Source organism: Callithrix jacchus, chromosome 11 (assembly GCF_049354715.1).
Source record: "Callithrix jacchus isolate 240 chromosome 11, calJac240_pri, whole genome shotgun sequence".
Taxonomy (NCBI): Eukaryota; Metazoa; Chordata; class Mammalia; order Primates; family Cebidae; genus Callithrix; species Callithrix jacchus.
This window is the reverse complement of record NC_133512.1, coordinates 10,649,685-10,666,297: the sequence shown is the minus strand read 5'-3', so window position 1 is coordinate 10,666,297 and position 16,613 is coordinate 10,649,685. Positions and strand designations below refer to the sequence as shown.

The window sequence follows — 16,613 nt, the reverse complement described above, 5'->3', positions numbered from 1 at the left end:
TATTTTATCACTATTTTATTGGGGATGATTTCCAGAGCAAAATACTCAGAATTAAAGCAATGTTGGATTTGACAACGTGAAAACAAAACTTTATGGTATCTTTTGTTATTATAAAATTAACATACCAGTGTCTAAGAGTTAGAAGTATTTATAACATATTACCAATAACATATTTCGTTTTACAGTATAAAAGAGTCACATACAACCTAAATTAAAAAATCAAAACACTGGAAAATATTTGGAAAAAAAAAATCTAAGACAATGAAATAAAAATGGCCAAAATGTATGAAAAAATGTTCAAACTCACCAACAAATGAAATCAACTTGTCACCTAAAACATGGTGGAAATGTTTTACAGGTTGATGCTATTCAGTGCTGGCGAAGACAAGGCTGAAGCCAATGTCCATGCTTTCTTGTGTAGGTCGAGAGAGTTAGAGATGCAAATCATCAAGGACAATTTTGCAGTATCCTTCAAAAATTTAAATATGTATTTCTTTTGAGACATTGAAAATGTAATGATAGTTTTTAAACTTAATTATAAATAGGCTTTGAAGTTCCCATGTCATGCTAAATCCAGATTAATCCTACAGACTCTAATTAATGCAGATAAGTGTGAAAACGCATAAATATTGCAGACTCTTTGCTTTCACTCTGTGCATAATAGAGAATGCTTTAAGCTCTGCTGGACAGAGCTTATTTCCTGACTGTCTTCTATCAAAAACCTCAAATGTTATTTTCATTCTGTTAAAACAAAACAGGCAGGGTGTGGTGGCTCACATCTGTAACTGCAGCACTTTGTGACACCAAGGCAGTAGGATGGCTTAAGCCCAGGCGTTTAAGACCAGCCTAGGCAACAAGTGAGACCCTACTATGTTTATACAAAACAAGTAAAAAATAAAAAATAAAATTAACTGGGCATGGTGGTACACATCTGTATTCCTAGCTACTCGGGAGACTGAGGTAGGAGGATTGCTTGGGCCAAGGAGTTCAAGGTTACAGTGAGCTGTGATTTTACCACTGCACTCCAGCTTCGGTGACAGAGCAAGACTCTGTCTCTAAAACAAGGGCGGGGGGAAGCAAACAGTTTGTTCAATATTCATTACTGTTTTCACTTGTCCTACATCCACTCAAAAATAAATTAAGATATCTAATTAAAGATTTGGAAATATGGCAAAGTAAGACAGAAGACTGAAAACATAGAGAATAAACAAGGTAATATTACAAAGAGAAAGCAGAAATTTAATTACTGTGAAAAAATAAATACCTTACCATTTTATATTCTTGCTGAAATCAAGACATATAGCATGGCGCCAAGATTGTAAAACGCAGTGAAAGAGAGGAGCATGATCAATTGCATCATTCAGCGTGTCCTTAGAACAGCACAAAGCAGCCACTCAGGAGAACCTCAGCTTGTCCTCATGCTAAGGCTGGGAACGCATTTCCCCCAGAGCTGTCGGGAAGAGGCTAAACAAGGAATGTCCCTATAGCAGTGCTACAACAAACAAAGTGATTCATCTTGGTGGGGCTGTTCTTGTACCTTCTCCTAACGTAGGAATACACCATCATTCTATAAAAACTACTAAGTGGAGGGCCAGTTCATGCAGTCCAGGAAAAATGGCTCTCTAGCAAACTGGCTTTAACCAAGACAAGATTTCGCAGAGGTTGCAAACAGAGTACCCTTGAGCTCAAATTTGGCCTGAAGTGTATTTTTTTGGTCCGCAATAGTAGGGAGTTTAAATTGAGCAGACATAAAAATTGGACAATTGCATGTAAAAATTCAGATAATTCAGCATTCCTTAAGGAATTGTAAGATCTGGCAATAGCAGATTCACATGGCTGCAATTAGTTGGCACCGAGTACCAGGCTGCCCCTTTGGGCCAGGGGATAGACAGTAGATTTTCCAGTCCTCACTAATCTGCTTAACTCATCTACATTACCTGCCTGGACCCTACTTAGGCATTTTAATTTGTGATCAATTTTTAGACTGTCTTGCAGTAATTCTCACAGCTGGCTCCTCAACAAAGACAACCATGGAGATGTTTAACAATGCTGATATCTGGGGTGACTCTAGACCTGCTGAATCAGAATCTTGGTGAAAATTCCAATGAAAATCTCAGCAAAAGTCCAGCTGTCTATATTTTTACAAATGTCCAGGTGATCTAGTGCCCAGCCAAAGTTGAGAAATATGAATCTAGAGAAATGATTTATTAAGGCAGCTCTCTCTAAATACTTTCTCTCAACAGAGCTGCTGATAGCCATTGAAAATTGATGAGTTTGATGTTAGACCTCAAGAACAGTTATTTTATGCTGCCAGTTAAATGAGCCATGAGCTGTAACAACCGGATTACCTAGGCTGGGGTTAATACATGTCAACACACCTCTAAAGAGTACGCCTTGTCACATCTTCTTGAGCCCAAGAAAGTACTGGTAAGAGACAATTTTTTCCAAGACATAATGTGGAGCTGCCTCAATGCAGGGACATAGAGAAGTTACCTACCCATCCTGACCCTACAAGGAACATGAACACATTCCAAAATAAAAACCTGCTTGGCTGGCAAGAACTCATCACCAGGGGCATTCCCTGCCCTGGAAGATACACTGACGGATGAGTCAAGAAGAACCATCCCTCCCAGCATTCCTCAAAGTGGAGTGATTTTATCTCCTCCCTATCCTTGCATCTCTCATTTCCATCCAGCGCCTATGAGCTATGGCACCTGGAGACATTAACATGCTATGGAGACCAGGGCGCTCCAAGCTACTTCTCGCTGCTATTTCCTCATTTTCCTCTAAAAGTAGAACCGCACCATCAAAAAGAAATAATGTTCTCCTAGTAAAGTTTGATTTTATTTATTTAGTAATGAATGAATTACTAAATAAAGTCCTTTGAACACTGACCATGTTAGGTGCCAGGGAGACAACAGTGAATGAAGAAGGTAGAAATTCCCACCTTACTGCTGAGGACCTTCTAGTGGGAGGCACGAAGAAGGATGATAAGAGAAAGTCACCGACAAATAGTGAAAAGGAAAGGGGATAGTTAGAAAGCATTAGGGAAGGAATTGATTTTGGGTAGTGTGACCAGGGAAGGCCTCGCTGAGACGACATTTTAGTGAAGAGCTGAATTAGCTTAGGGATGAAACGTGCAGACATGGAGATGAAAAGGGGAGGAGCATCCAGGAAAAATAAATGCAAAGGGAAAGCCCACACGCAGGGCAGCATCTGCAATTCCAAGGAAGAGCAAGGAGGCACTCAAGACTTGCAGGAATTCATGTTGGAAAGGTGATGTCTCTATACCAAAGCACCGATGCATAAACCAAACTCGTGCCAGGCGGATATGGTGGGTCCTCTGATCTCCATGTTGGCTTTTAAAAACTGCTTACACCTTCCATCATCAAGACAGGGTTTCAAAAGCAACTTTTGAAAAATCTTTTAAAAATCCCGTAGCAGGCAATTCTTCAAGCCTAAGTATTTGTCAATGGTGACCTAGATGAAGCACCTACACTTCAGCCCAAAGTCACAGCAATGATATGAACCACATGCAGAGGAGCATCTCACAGAATATTGCTCTGCCTGGAAGCTGCAAATGTGCTATCAAAAAGCCTCAGTAAACCGTAAGCAGTCTTAGTTGCCAAGGCCCTCTCCACATCACAGTAACAATGCAGAGAGACACCTGCATCCCATATGCATTCTCTGCTACAAATTTGAACACATTTTTATGAGTTTGATTTTAGGATTTTTTTTTTGTTTTGACTTGTTCCTTTCCTTTCATATTTAACATGACTCATTTTTCAGGTCTCAGTCATTTTTACAGACCCTTGAAAAGCAGCCTCCCAAGGACAATGTGCCTTCAGGCTAAATGCATCTGGTCTGTACCCAAGGAGCTGCTCCATCTCAGGGAGACGGCTGACTCCCTTCATGGGAGAATGCCTTACCTGGGATCTAATCCTTCTCCAAGAGAAAGGTGTCCTCACAGCCAGACAGCAATGCTTTTATCAGTACCTTCAACTGATGTCAAACACTTTGCCTGCCATTGGGTGATGTAGAATCTTAAAATCCATAAGACCATCCCTCTGGAACATGAGGCTGTCTGCAGTGTCCGACAGCTGCCACACCAAAAGGTTATGGCAGTAGTTTTCAAACTTTTTAATCTCAAGAGCCCATAATGCTCTTACAAATTATTGAGGACCCCAAAGACTTTGTTTATGTGTGTTATACTATCAATAATTTTTGTATTAACAATTAAAACTGAAAAACAGAAAATGTTTATTTATTAATTGATTTACAAATAACAATAAATCTGTTTCACTTTAACATAAATAACATAAAAAATAACTATATAAATGAACTTTAGAGAGATTGATGTTGTTTTCCATGTGTGTTGTCTCTAGGTATGAATTGATAGAAGACAGCTGGATTCTCATATCTGCTTGTGCATCAATCTGCCGTGATATATTGTTTTAGTTAAAGCATATGAAGAAAATGCTGTCTCGTACAGACATACCACTGGAAAAGCAAGGACCTTGCAGGCAGTCTGAGATGCCTGGCAACTCCCGTAGAGTCTCAGGACGCAATGAGCATTGCTGTTCTAGGTGACAGGGATGAACTGGAAGTGTTGTATATGTTGACAGGGTAAATTTCACAGTACATTTAGGTTATGTGAGAAAAAGAAACCGGAAACAACATGCACAGCATAATGGTCTGCACAGCTTTCAAGAGAAGAAAAAGAAAAATGGATGTGTAGCATTTGCCAATATCTGTGGTGTAAATACTTCCACTGTGTCTCCCAACCATAATGACTGTATTTCACAACTAACTCACAAAAATCCCTGGAAATTCAACAGCAGTTCTGAGGAGCTGGTAGAAGCTGGTTCTAGCACACTGGAGGAGACCTAACACCAAGGGAGTGTCAGTAGAGAGGAGCTCTTCTTACCTCTGATCATTTAATAAGGCAAACTCCTTTGTGCATTATTTGCATAAACAAAAATGCAAATAATTAACCATTAAATTTAATATCCAGAAAATGCTACAGAGGCTTAATCTAAATTTATCACTTCTGAGGACACTTAGAAGAACAAATTAGACTTCACTTTAAGCAGGTGAATCAGTCTTTCTTATTACAAGTAACAGAAATAGGCTTTGTTTACCTTATAAAGACACAGGGTGCTCATTGAAAGCTTATATGGTTTTTAGACTTCAGCCTGGCTGAAGAGCCAGGCTTGGAAAATAAACAGGTCCAGAGGCAGAAAGAACAATCATCCTGAAGAAAAAAAAAAATGGGCCAGAACACCGTGCTATAAGGAATAGATTGCTTCCTTGAAAGGAATGATATGGGGCACAGTCAGATGTAAAAAGTGAAAAGGGATTATCAGTTGACATTGGAACAGATGACAGAAATAAAGATTGCAGAGGTGGTAGTGATATTTCTTAAGCCCCAATTGGCCAATAATTTAATTTGTACTCAGTGAGGAGGATTCCTTATTTCCGCTCACCACACATGGTTCATTCCACAGAATAGATCCTCCCGATCTATGGGTTCTGCACCCATGGATTCAACCAACCAGGGATGGAAAATATTGGGGGAAAATGCATGGCTGCTGTGCTTTATATGTACAGACTATTTTTCTTGTCATTATTCCCTGAACAACACAGTATAACAACTGTTTACACAGCATTTGCATTGTATTTGGTGCTATAAGTAGTCTAGAGATGATTAAAAGTATACTGGAAGATGCTGGTAGGTTATATGCAGATATTATGCTATTTATATCAGGGACTTGAGCACGCAAGGATCTTAGAGATCCTGAAACCAGTATCCCACAGATAGCAAGGGATTACTGTATTGTCCACCCCTCCCTTACTGATTTTTATAGAAATGCAACTTAACATACGTCTTTTGGGTTTTGTTAAATAAAGGTGGCACTGCATATCAATTCTGCATGAATACAGCTCTTTCCCAACCAGTTGCATCAATTATAATGAAGAATTTTAAAGAGTAATAAATGTTTGGATGGAGATAAAAGTGAAAGTTAAACTTGTGTGGTATATTCTGAATGACTTCTTTTTCCACTTCTGTGATTTGAACTCCGTTTTGGGTCTTAGGCATTATCTACAACAGGAAAAAAGGGAATATTTTTCTAGGGAGGACCGCTCACAGAGAAAGAATTAAACCATAGCTAATAACTAAGGGCCCCCCCCACCTTAATTTTATTTTTAGGTTTTGTTGATAGAACAGTTTAGTTCTTTTTTTTTTTTTTAAGGTTAAAACGGGCAACGCTGCTGCCCTCAAATAATAAGCAGATGTTATGTTAAATACCTGAATTTCATAGTTTGACCAGCAAAGGAAAGGGGAAAGAGAAGGGAAGAAGCAGGTGCTAACTTAAATTTAGCCTAAATCTGCCTCTTCACATATTTTAAGTTCAGCCTAAAGGTTTCTTAGTACATAGTAAACTGTACCCTAACTGAATGTGTCGATGGGCTGTAATCTACTTTTGTTCCCTGAGTTTGGGCCAAAGGTGACCAACTATTCAAATCGTGTTCAAATAAGGCAAAACCCAGCTGTTGCTACAACTCATTCACGTTTTCTGTAGGTCACTTTCCTTCTTCTGTCCATTAATGTTTTTTGACCACGTGGCTGTCTCTCTAAAACTTACTAAAATAAAGATAAAAATCTAAATATGTCTCTCTAAACTTACTCATGTTCGAGTGCTGCCTGATTAGCAAATCATTCTTTGCTCAATTAAACTCTGTTACATTTAATTAGTCTAAGGTTTTTATTTTAACATAAGAGACAAATGCAAAAGGAGACAGGGACCTACAGAGATGGAGAGAGCTCAGTGAAAGAGAAGGCGACAGCGAAAGGAAAAGGCCCAAGAGGGTGTGCTCCAGGCCTTGGAGGCAGAATGGAGAATGGGCCTGGCCCAGGCACAAAGCCCAGCAGAGGTCTGCTGTTACCCTCCCCTACACTGCGGATGGTTCTTCCTTAGACCTCCCTCCCAGGGGCTTTGCACTCCGCCACGCCAGCCAGAGGCTCCAGACTGAAAAGTAAATGCACTGTGAAATGGGCATTCTTCCGTGGAAGCTAAGGCTGCAGGGCTTTTCCTTTTTATTTTCTTGGCTATTGGTCTTGCTTGGAGAAAATGGTGTGTGTCCACCTGCCTTTCTTTCTTTCTCAAGGGCTCCTTTGTGAACAGAGGATTTGCAGTAATTGGCCAGGGTGAACATTTCCGGACTTTCTCGGAACGCAGTCCTACACCTGCCCTGAGCTCTGGAGCTCTGCATGGAAATTTCCCATAAAACCTTTCCATGGTGCAATTTATAAATCACCCTGTACGGCAATATTAAATTTTATAAATCAGCTTCCTACCTATGAGTACTTATTAGACAAACCTTGTCCATATCTTGTCAATGTTGCGTCTTTAGCTGTGTATGAGGGTTCCTGCCCTCTTGGAAATACTAAATTATAGTTAATGGTAATGGATCATCAGCTTCTACTGCTAGCCCTGAGTTGTCCATTTCACTGTTAACTTCAGACAAGCTTAAGACGTACAGTAAATATGTTCTTAGAGTATCCTGCACCCCTTCATAACTGCTGGGGTTGTCACACTCAGCAACTAAAAGTATAGACCTCCCAGTTAAATTTGAATTTAACAAACAGTATATACTCTTTTAGTATAAGTAAATTCCAAGTATTTATCTGAAATTCAGCTTTAACTGAGTGTCCGGTATCTTACCTGACAACCCTAATCGGCACATATTACTCTTGTAGTTAATTATGCATTTGCATAATTATTTGTTTAAGGTCTGTCTTCTCCCAGTGACCTGTGGCTAAGACTCCACTGGTCTTAGTTAACAGTCCTATGCTCAGCATTTACCCCAAGGTGGCCACATGGTAGAAGTTCACGAGGAATTTGTGGAGCCAATGAACACCTATTCTGAAAGCATGATCATTGTACATCTTTGGAGAATATCATCCCTTCAACTGCTCAGTCAGTGACAAACACAGTATTACCTTAAGATTCAAGCCAAGTGGTAGATTTTGTCCAAAGCTCACTATTGCTCACTTCTGAAGTAGTTATGCTCTTGCTACAGAAAATAGAAAGAGGAGAGACACTGTGTGTGTGTCCTTCCACACAAATATATCATATGCTACAATGGCAGTAAAGGACTTGCAATGCAATCCATGGCTCTCAGACTAAAAGGAGTGAGGAGAGATGACATGCACTATCTAAAGCCCTGGTGTCAGGTGACAATAAACAGCGGGTCCAAAGGCCTGGATACCCAACACGGCTAAGAGAAGACCTGCCTTTGGTTTGTTACGAGAAAGCACAAGTGGAATTCAGCGTCCTGCTGATCCCCCAGAAAGAGTCCTGGCCTGCCTGTAGGATAGTAATAGGAGAAAAGCCAGCTCACCACATCGCTGTGCAGGGATGGGAAGCTTGCCACGGGAGGGAGAAGGTAACCAGTCACGAGCTTCCTGACTCTTCTCCCCGGTCCGTGCACATTTTCTCTGAGTAGATTCCTCTTTGAAGTCCCCAGAGTGCTGAGTCAGGAGAAGCATAAAATGGATCAAGGCCACAAAAGGTAGCCTGTAAATCTTAGATCTTGCTAACTTTCAAAACTTCTCTTGATTTTAACTAAGCAAAGCCAGCTCCATGGTAATAATATCTTACCATCTCAGGGCCCTGAGCGGTTTTTATAATTCCTATTTGCATAAGTGCATTACAGTTTTCAAAGCTCTTTTACATGCATCGTTTCAATTAATCCCCCACAGCAACCCTGTGAGAAGGGTACGTGTTTCTTTCATAGAAAAGGACACTGAGGTTTATGGAAGTATTTGCTGCTTAGTAGACACTACTACTGCAGGACTCCAACAGCATTTGGACTCCTGAATGCGTGGTTCGTCGTTATGCAGCATCCCTCAGCGTCTTTCTGCTCCTTCCATGGGAACAGACCCTGTTCTCATGCTCAGCTCTAAGGCACTTTTCCATGCCCCCAGGTGGCAATTCTCTGGGGACAATCTGCAGAATATTGGTAGGAAGACATGATAAAACTCAACCATTATCATTTGAGTATGAATTAGTTCATCATTTTACCACGGAAGAATAAAGGGTAGTTCTGCCTCTCTTTCCTCTTCCATCTCCCATTCTGTATGGAAACAGAACACAGACTTGGAGAAACAGAAGGTGAGAGCAGCAAGAGGTGATGCTTGAAGACAGGAACTCTGGAGATGAACTTACCTCCAGGCAATTGGGCTTTGCCAAGTACACTCAGGGCCAGTGGAAGAAGAGGCTGAGCTACAATTTCCTGTGGAGGCAAAATTGGCAACCAGGTATAAAAGCCGTGGGAAAGAGGCTCCAAGTCCCTGAGATCCAGTGAGGACTAGAGGTGGTCATGGGACCCTGGCTCTCCGGAGATAGTCCTCCCACCTCAGGGCACCCTGGGGGTTAAATAAATGGTAAACTCCTAAGAAGTGGTAATGCTCCCAGTGCTATCTCAGAGTGAGCTTGTGGAGGGCAATGCAACTTCCCACTTCTCAGGAAGAGGTTCTGGGTGGTTCTCCACCAAAAAACAAAACAGTAGCCAAAACAAACCAACAACAGCATTGTAAGGAGGGAAAGTGGATGGGTACCTCGCTCTGGGCAGGCTCACCCTCCACTGTGCTTATTTAATTTGTTTAATTTTTTTATTTAATTTGTTTCAGCATTGTAAGGAGGGAGAGTGGATGGGTACCTCGCTCTGGGCAGGCTCACCCTCCACTGTGCTTATTTAATTTGTTTAATTTTTTTATTTCATTTGTTTGTGTTAATTTGTTTAATTGTATTTATTGTGCTGCTCTGCCCATGGTTCCTGTTTGAAGCAGGGATGGAGAGAAAAGAGAGAGGGGGCGGAAGGAGGGTGAGTCCCATAATACTGTGGGGTGAACTACCAGGGACAGTGCCCAAGCAGGCATCAGCTAAGAGAAGCTAGGGGCCTCCCATGCAAAGAAAACATGCAGAAGCGACGTCCCTGCCACAAGAACCCCAGCAACTGAGACTCATGCCCCTGAGCAGTCGTAGGTACCTGCCACCGGGAACACAGCACACAGCTCTCAGGGCATGCAGAGATGCAAGCAAACTCGGAAGCAGAAGCATCCAAGATAGGAGGTGACACCTTTTTCTCTACTCTCTCCTCCCTGTCCCACCTGCCACCGGGAACACAGCACACAGCTCTCAGGGCATGCAGAGATGCAAGCAAACTCGGAAGCAGAAGCATCCAAGATAGGAGGTGACACCTTTTTCTCTACTCTCTCCTCCCCCCATTATCAGAAGATGGAGAAATGCAGAGGGAGAGGAAGGAGAAGGAAATGAGCAGACTCCTCCCTCTGTGCTCTGAGGACTCAGAAGCCTACACCCAAAGTGCCGGGCATGCGTGTTAAGTCCAATGAGATCCTGAAAGGGTTTCCTCCTCATCAGTGGTTTTCTTTGTTTTATTTATTAAATAAAATAAAAATAAATAGAATTTGGGGTTTTTTAGTGATATTTCTAATGTTTTGTTTATTGTAATTTAGTATGCATATGTTAGGAATGTTAATTACAGAATAGCTTTGAAATTTCTGTGTTAAAGAAATTTTCCAGCATATTCAAAAGTAGAGAATATGGAACAAACTCTCATGTCCCGTTTGTCTGCCCTCTAGCTCACCCATTGCCAGCGCACACCAGTCTCACTTCACTGACACCATCACCCAAAGCCTTCCCAACACTCCTCCCCTAGCATGAATTCCAGCCAGATCCCAGACATAATTCCATTCTGTCTGTAAACAGCTCAGTATATATCTCTAAAAGACAGGGACTCCAGACTAAACATTTTATATTACTTGTAAAAATGTTCTGCTGATCTTTCTACTGATTTGACCACCATGGGATTTGCCTAAGGTATACACCTAGAGCATGGGAAAGGAAATGCCCATAGCTTATGGTTGAGGGCCATGGTTAGAATATAATCAATCACTTAATAATATGTGTACTCCACTGAGCTTTAGGCTGCTCAATAAAATTATTACAACTTGGGTACAAACTACTTCATAAGATTGACACATGAGAACCAGGTGTAGCGGCTCATGCCTGCAATCCCAGAACTTTGGGAGGCTGAGGCAGGTGGATCACCTTAGGTCAGGAGTTCAAGACCAGCTTGACCAACATGGTGAAACCCTATCTCTACTAAAACTACAAAAAAAAAATAGCTGGGTGGGGTGGCGCATGCCTATAATCCCAGCTACTTGAGAGGCTGTGGCAGGAGAATGGCTTGAACCCAGGAGGTGGAGGTTGCAGTAAGCCAAGATTGCACCCTTGCACTCCATCCTGGGCAACAAGATATAAACACTGTCTACAAAAAAAAAAAAAAAAAAGAGAGAGATTGACACAATGAGTTGATTCAGGAGCAAGAATGGGAACCTGAGGCATGAACTAGAGCAACATTGCCTTGACCTCAAAGATGGCAGTGTCTGTGCTAGAGAACAGTACCTTGGCCAAGGTGAATCCACCACCTACCTCTGTCAGAAGGAACTTTTTTTTTTTTTTTTTGAGACGGAGTTTTGCTCTTGTTACCCAGGCTGGAGTGCAATGGTGCGATCTCGGCTCACTGCAATCTCCGCCTCCTGGGTTCAGGCAATTCTCCTGCCTCAGCCTCCCGAGTAGCTGGGATTACAGGCACGTGCCACCATGCCCAGCTAATTTTTTGTAATTTTAGTAGAGATGGGGTTTCACCATGTTGACCAGCATGGTCTCGATCTGTTGACCTCGTGATCCACCCGCCTCGGCCTCCCAAAGTGCTGGGATTACAGGCGTGAGCCACCGTGCCCGGCCAGGAGCAACTTTTTAAAAAATGTACTTTAAGTTTTGGGATATATGTGCAGAATGTGCAGGTTTGTTACATAGATATACACGTGCCATGGTGGTTTGCTGTACCCATCAACCCTGTATCTACAATTCTCCTAATGCTATCCCTCTCCTAGCTCCCCACCCTACAACTGGCCCCAGTGTGTGATGTTCCCCTTCCTGAGTCCATGTGTTCTCATTGTTCAGGCAATTCTATGAGTAAATTCAATTTACTATGAGTAAACACGTAGTGTTTGGTTTTCTGTTCCTGTGTTAGTTTGCTAAAAATGATGTTTTCCAGCTTCATCCATGTCCCTGCAAAGGACATGAACTCATCTTTTTTTGTGGCTTCATAGTATTCCATGGTGTGCAGCCAACAGCATATCTGGTTGAGATTTTACTACTTTTTACTTCTGATTTCAAATGAATCTTCAAAATGTGTATAGATGTATCAGAGTAGAACTGTCATTTCAGAGAGTGCTATAACACAGGCTAATTTTAAAAAGTGAAGGAAATGGGTAATTTTTCTACTGTGTGTATTGCTTACAGAGGATGAAGAGTTTGTACTCTCTAAAGAGTTCATTAAAGTTTTAGAATTCTATGCCTGTGTCATTTTGATGACTTAGCTTTAAAATAACACTTACACAGCTCCTCTTCCAGACAATGCAACTAGTTTTTGTATATATGGAAGGGAGGGATTGGGATTTCAACAAAAATTTCCTTCAGAATGGCAATTCCCAACCTCACAGCCTTAGACTACTAAGAAATTTATGAATTAGTAAATAGAGTCCCCCAATCTATATTCCACAAGCATTATTACTTTAGTTCTTATTTATATCCTATAAAATACATATTATGGATAATGGGCTTTTTGCATACATCTATTTTATTGAATAATTCCATGAGTATTAGCAAAAAATCATATGTTTTATAGACTAAATAAATTATATCTGCCCGTGTAGACTTAACAATGCTAATATATGTGGATATCATTTTGATACGTTTTTAAAGCTAATTTTAAAAATCATTAGTGGACTCATGGTACTTTCTCAACCAATGTTTACTTTAAAAGACATTTGGACCATATAAGAATTAACAAGACATTCTGTTATTTAAGTAGGAGCCTCATGTCAAAAGATATGGGAAGCACAAAGATGATCATGGAGTGTATGAATAAGTGCAGAGAAAAGAATTACCTGTACCTCAAAGGCCTCCATCACCAGAAAGCTGGGAGGGAAGTGTAGAGAAAATAGCCTGTATGAAAAGAGAACAGGGACTGAGAAGTTTCACTGACTGAAAAGTGCCATCTAAATAGAAAGAGTGGTTTTCATTCAGAGGCGAAGATGTTGAGCAATGTTTATTTCCTTCTTTAATCTTCTGGTCTCTGTCTTATTTTAAAATCAGTATGCATTATTTAGTAATCAGAAAAAACAATACCTCTATTTTAATTTTAAAAATAATAAAGTCTTTATAGTGGGTGGATTTGTTATTGTTGTATGAAGGGAACCCCAGGCCAGTGGTGGCTGCACAAACCGTGAGACCTCTAAAACAAAGTGAAACAACATGATGTTTTCTATGTGCCACGGACTCTCTGTTTTAAGCTTCAAGATTTGGGGGATTTTAAAGAAAATTAAATTTACATATTTCTAACTCAGAATGAAATCTTACCATTGTTCTTTTATTGAGGTGTCCTCTGATATCTTTGAAATCTTTTGAACATTTTTCTTAAAATAAGTTTGACATTTCCACTGACAAAAGTTAAGTAAGTCTACATTGCACCGTAATACAAAGGAGGCTTTTTTTGTCTTGATCGTCAATTGCAGAGAACATTTTCTCTGTTGCTTTATATATGCAGTTGAGAAATGATCGTGTACATCCTATCTGGAAAAGAACAGGGATATAGAGTGAAAGGAGAGGCATTCACATTCCAGATTCATCGATTGCTGGCGGGTTACTTCTCCCTGAGCCTTAGTGTCCTCAAGTGTGAAGGTACTTATGTCATCGTGTTGTAAGGATCCAGGAGCCTCATGTACGAAAACCCTGGGGACAGAAGCAAATCTCTGCATCGATGAGGACTGTCAGCTGCGAGGGCCAAATCTCCGCATCGCTGAGGACGGTCAGCTGCGAGGGCCAAATCTCTACATGGATGAGGATGGTCAGCTGCGAGGGCCAAATCTCTGCATCGATGAGGACGGTCAGCTGCGAGGGCCAAATCTCTACATGGATGAGGATGGTCAGCTGCGAGGGCCAAATCTCTGCATCGATGAGGACGGTCAGCTGCGAGGGCCAAATCTCTGCATTGATGAGGACGGTCAGCTGCAAGGGCCAAAAACCAACCAAAAACTGGCTGAAGCAAGCAGGGAAATTGGTTGACAAATCGTGACTGAGAACAGAGCTGAAACCACCCCATCAGGACCTCACTTCCATCTCTCTGGCTCTCGGCAGGCCTTCATCATGGCACCCCACACATTTTCAAGCTGATACCCCATCAGCTTAGTGAGTCCCCTTCTTTAAAAGTGCCAGGAATAATGTTTTGGGCCTTGCTTGTCTGCCTGGGGTTGTGTAAACACCCTGTGGTTTGAGGGTGTGGGGATGTGGGGATGTGGTGCCCTCATTGGCTAGCCAGGTTATGTGCTCACTCAATGTGCCAGGATGGGTTTACATGAACCAGGAGTAGAGAGGTCCCAGAGGAAAATCAGCATCTCTCATTGGAGGGGAAAATAATAGTATGCAAATGAAAGCACTAAAATACAATTCTGTTGTATGTAATAATTATACAGCAAGTATTACTTTTTAAACCATGCAAATTCCATGTAGCTGATTAAAATTAGAAGATTACTATTCAATACTCCTTGGGATGAGGTTGCCCAAGAGCATAAAATACAGTATCCTTTCTCTGAGAACCTTAGTAACCAAGAATGATGCACTATCCCCAGTCAGGAGCCCCAGAAGCAGCCCTGCACTGAAGGTCTGCATGGTACAAACTTATTAGGAAATGCGCTCAGGTCCCCACCTGTGGGGTGCAAAGGAGACAGGCCTGGTTTAAGGCAGGGGGCGGCAAACTTTTGTATCACAGGCCTGATAGTAAATGTTCAGGCTTTGTGGGTCATATGGTTGCTGTGACACTATTCAGTGCTGCCATTATAGCACAGAGGCAGCCACAGAAAATACGTCAGCAAATGAGCTTGGCTGTGTTCCAGTCAACTTTCACTTATGGACACTGAAATTGAATTTCCTATCATTTTTAGGTGTCACAAAATATGATTCTCCTTCTGAATGTTTTCAATCATTTAAAAATGTAAAAACCATTCTCAGCTCACAAGCCTTGCAAAAACAGGCAGCAAGCCAGATGCGGCCAGGGAGCTCTAGATTGTTGATCCCTAGTTTAGAGGAGGAAGTTGAAAAGAGATACAGCAGCAACAGGGCCTCTGCCTATCCCAGGAGTAGCCCCTGAGCTAGATGGCCCAGCTGAAAGCCTGAATCAGGACTTAGCTGTCCCTAAACCAAGGTCTTAGATGCAATATATCCATGGGTCTTCAACACAGGACAAGTCCCAGAAAGGGACTCCACTGAGATCTGTCATCTACAATACTTTTAGCACCTGGGGTGAGTGTCTCAGTCCTGAAGTGGCAGAGACCTGTGATGTGCCAATGACTAGGCCCATTATAACTGATTCCACAGGCTATTTGTATTTTAGTTTCAAGCAAATTTCATTACTATTTCCAGTGTGCAGTCCCCAGAATTGACATCCAAATGAGGCTCAGTTTTCTATGGAAAACTAAGACGTGAAGTAACTTCTTTGTGGCTGCCATCTTTTCAAGTCTCAATCCAGTCAGCAGGGAGTGCTACTAAGTATGTGTGGTCCCCTTCCAGTGTCACCTATCTAACATGGGTCGTTCACTCTGTACCAGGGTGGTGGTAGAGTTTTCCAGGTTTTGAGGGAATTGTCTAGATTTGAAGTCTGGTCTTTATAACAGGTATATTGAGGAACCAAACCTGCAACAGTTTTATTTCTTCTAAATACTGTTCAATATCTCACCACCAAATCCTCAATTCAGGACCCTTTTAACAAGAGCTTGGTCCAACTCTATGTTTTTCCAGCCACCGAAAGTCATTGGAACAATATGCAATTTTGGAATTCGGTGCGATTTTCTTCTCCTTTCCTTAATGAAGGCTGCAGCTGTGGTCAGGGAGCTGGCAGGACCAGGCTCTCCATCAGCCTGCTATGGCCACAAGCTCCTCTAATTGTGAGAAGCAGAAGAGGGAAAGGAAAAATGAACATATGCCCCTCTCTTGTGCTCGAGGAGACCTGGGAGTGGCCCTAACAAATCCAGTTGATAAAGCACTCACTCCTTTACACTGGTCACTCATGGTGATGAGACTGGACCTCCCACTGGAAGCATCACACCACACCTGGTACTGGTACCTTGAATCCCAAACATCTACTACTACTCATTTCAGTAGGATCCCACTTCTATAACCCTGGCCTTTGCTGTACCTGAAAGTCTATCAAAATTACATCTTATTTATTTATTTGTTTGTTTATCTCTCTTTCATTGAGACAGTGCTTCACTATGTTGCCATAGCTGGTTTCAAACTCCTGGGCTCAAGCCAATAGCTTGGATTATAGCCTGTTTCTCAATTTCTTTTAGGTTCCAACAGCTTTAGTAGTCCCGGGCAAGTCAGGAGGCACACTGGCTAAACATTCTAGCCAGAGTGAGTATCTTGTCTCCCTGTCTTGCAAGAACTTTATTTTTGAGCAAT

At 41.6% G+C, this 16,613-nt stretch overlaps 1 long non-coding RNA gene across 3 annotated transcripts in view; it reads right to left on the bottom strand.

Moving 5' to 3' along the window:
• The window catches only part of LOC118143612 (uncharacterized), a 28,498-nt gene extending 13,976 nt beyond the window's left edge, over positions 1 to 14,522 (bottom strand). For 2 of the 3 annotated variants that reach the window (XR_013523684.1, XR_013523685.1), the window contains exons 1-4: positions 13,518 to 14,522; positions 9,234 to 9,300; positions 8,407 to 8,536; positions 308 to 469 (exon numbers count right to left, since the gene is read on the bottom strand). This is a non-coding gene — a long non-coding RNA (uncharacterized LOC118143612). Of the gene's footprint in view, positions 1 to 307; positions 470 to 8,406; positions 9,301 to 13,051; positions 13,104 to 13,517 lie in introns of all 3 variants that reach the window. The other variant, XR_004727816.3, reaches the window with a different exon arrangement.
• Between the last annotated feature and the right edge of the window lie 2,091 nt (positions 14,523 to 16,613).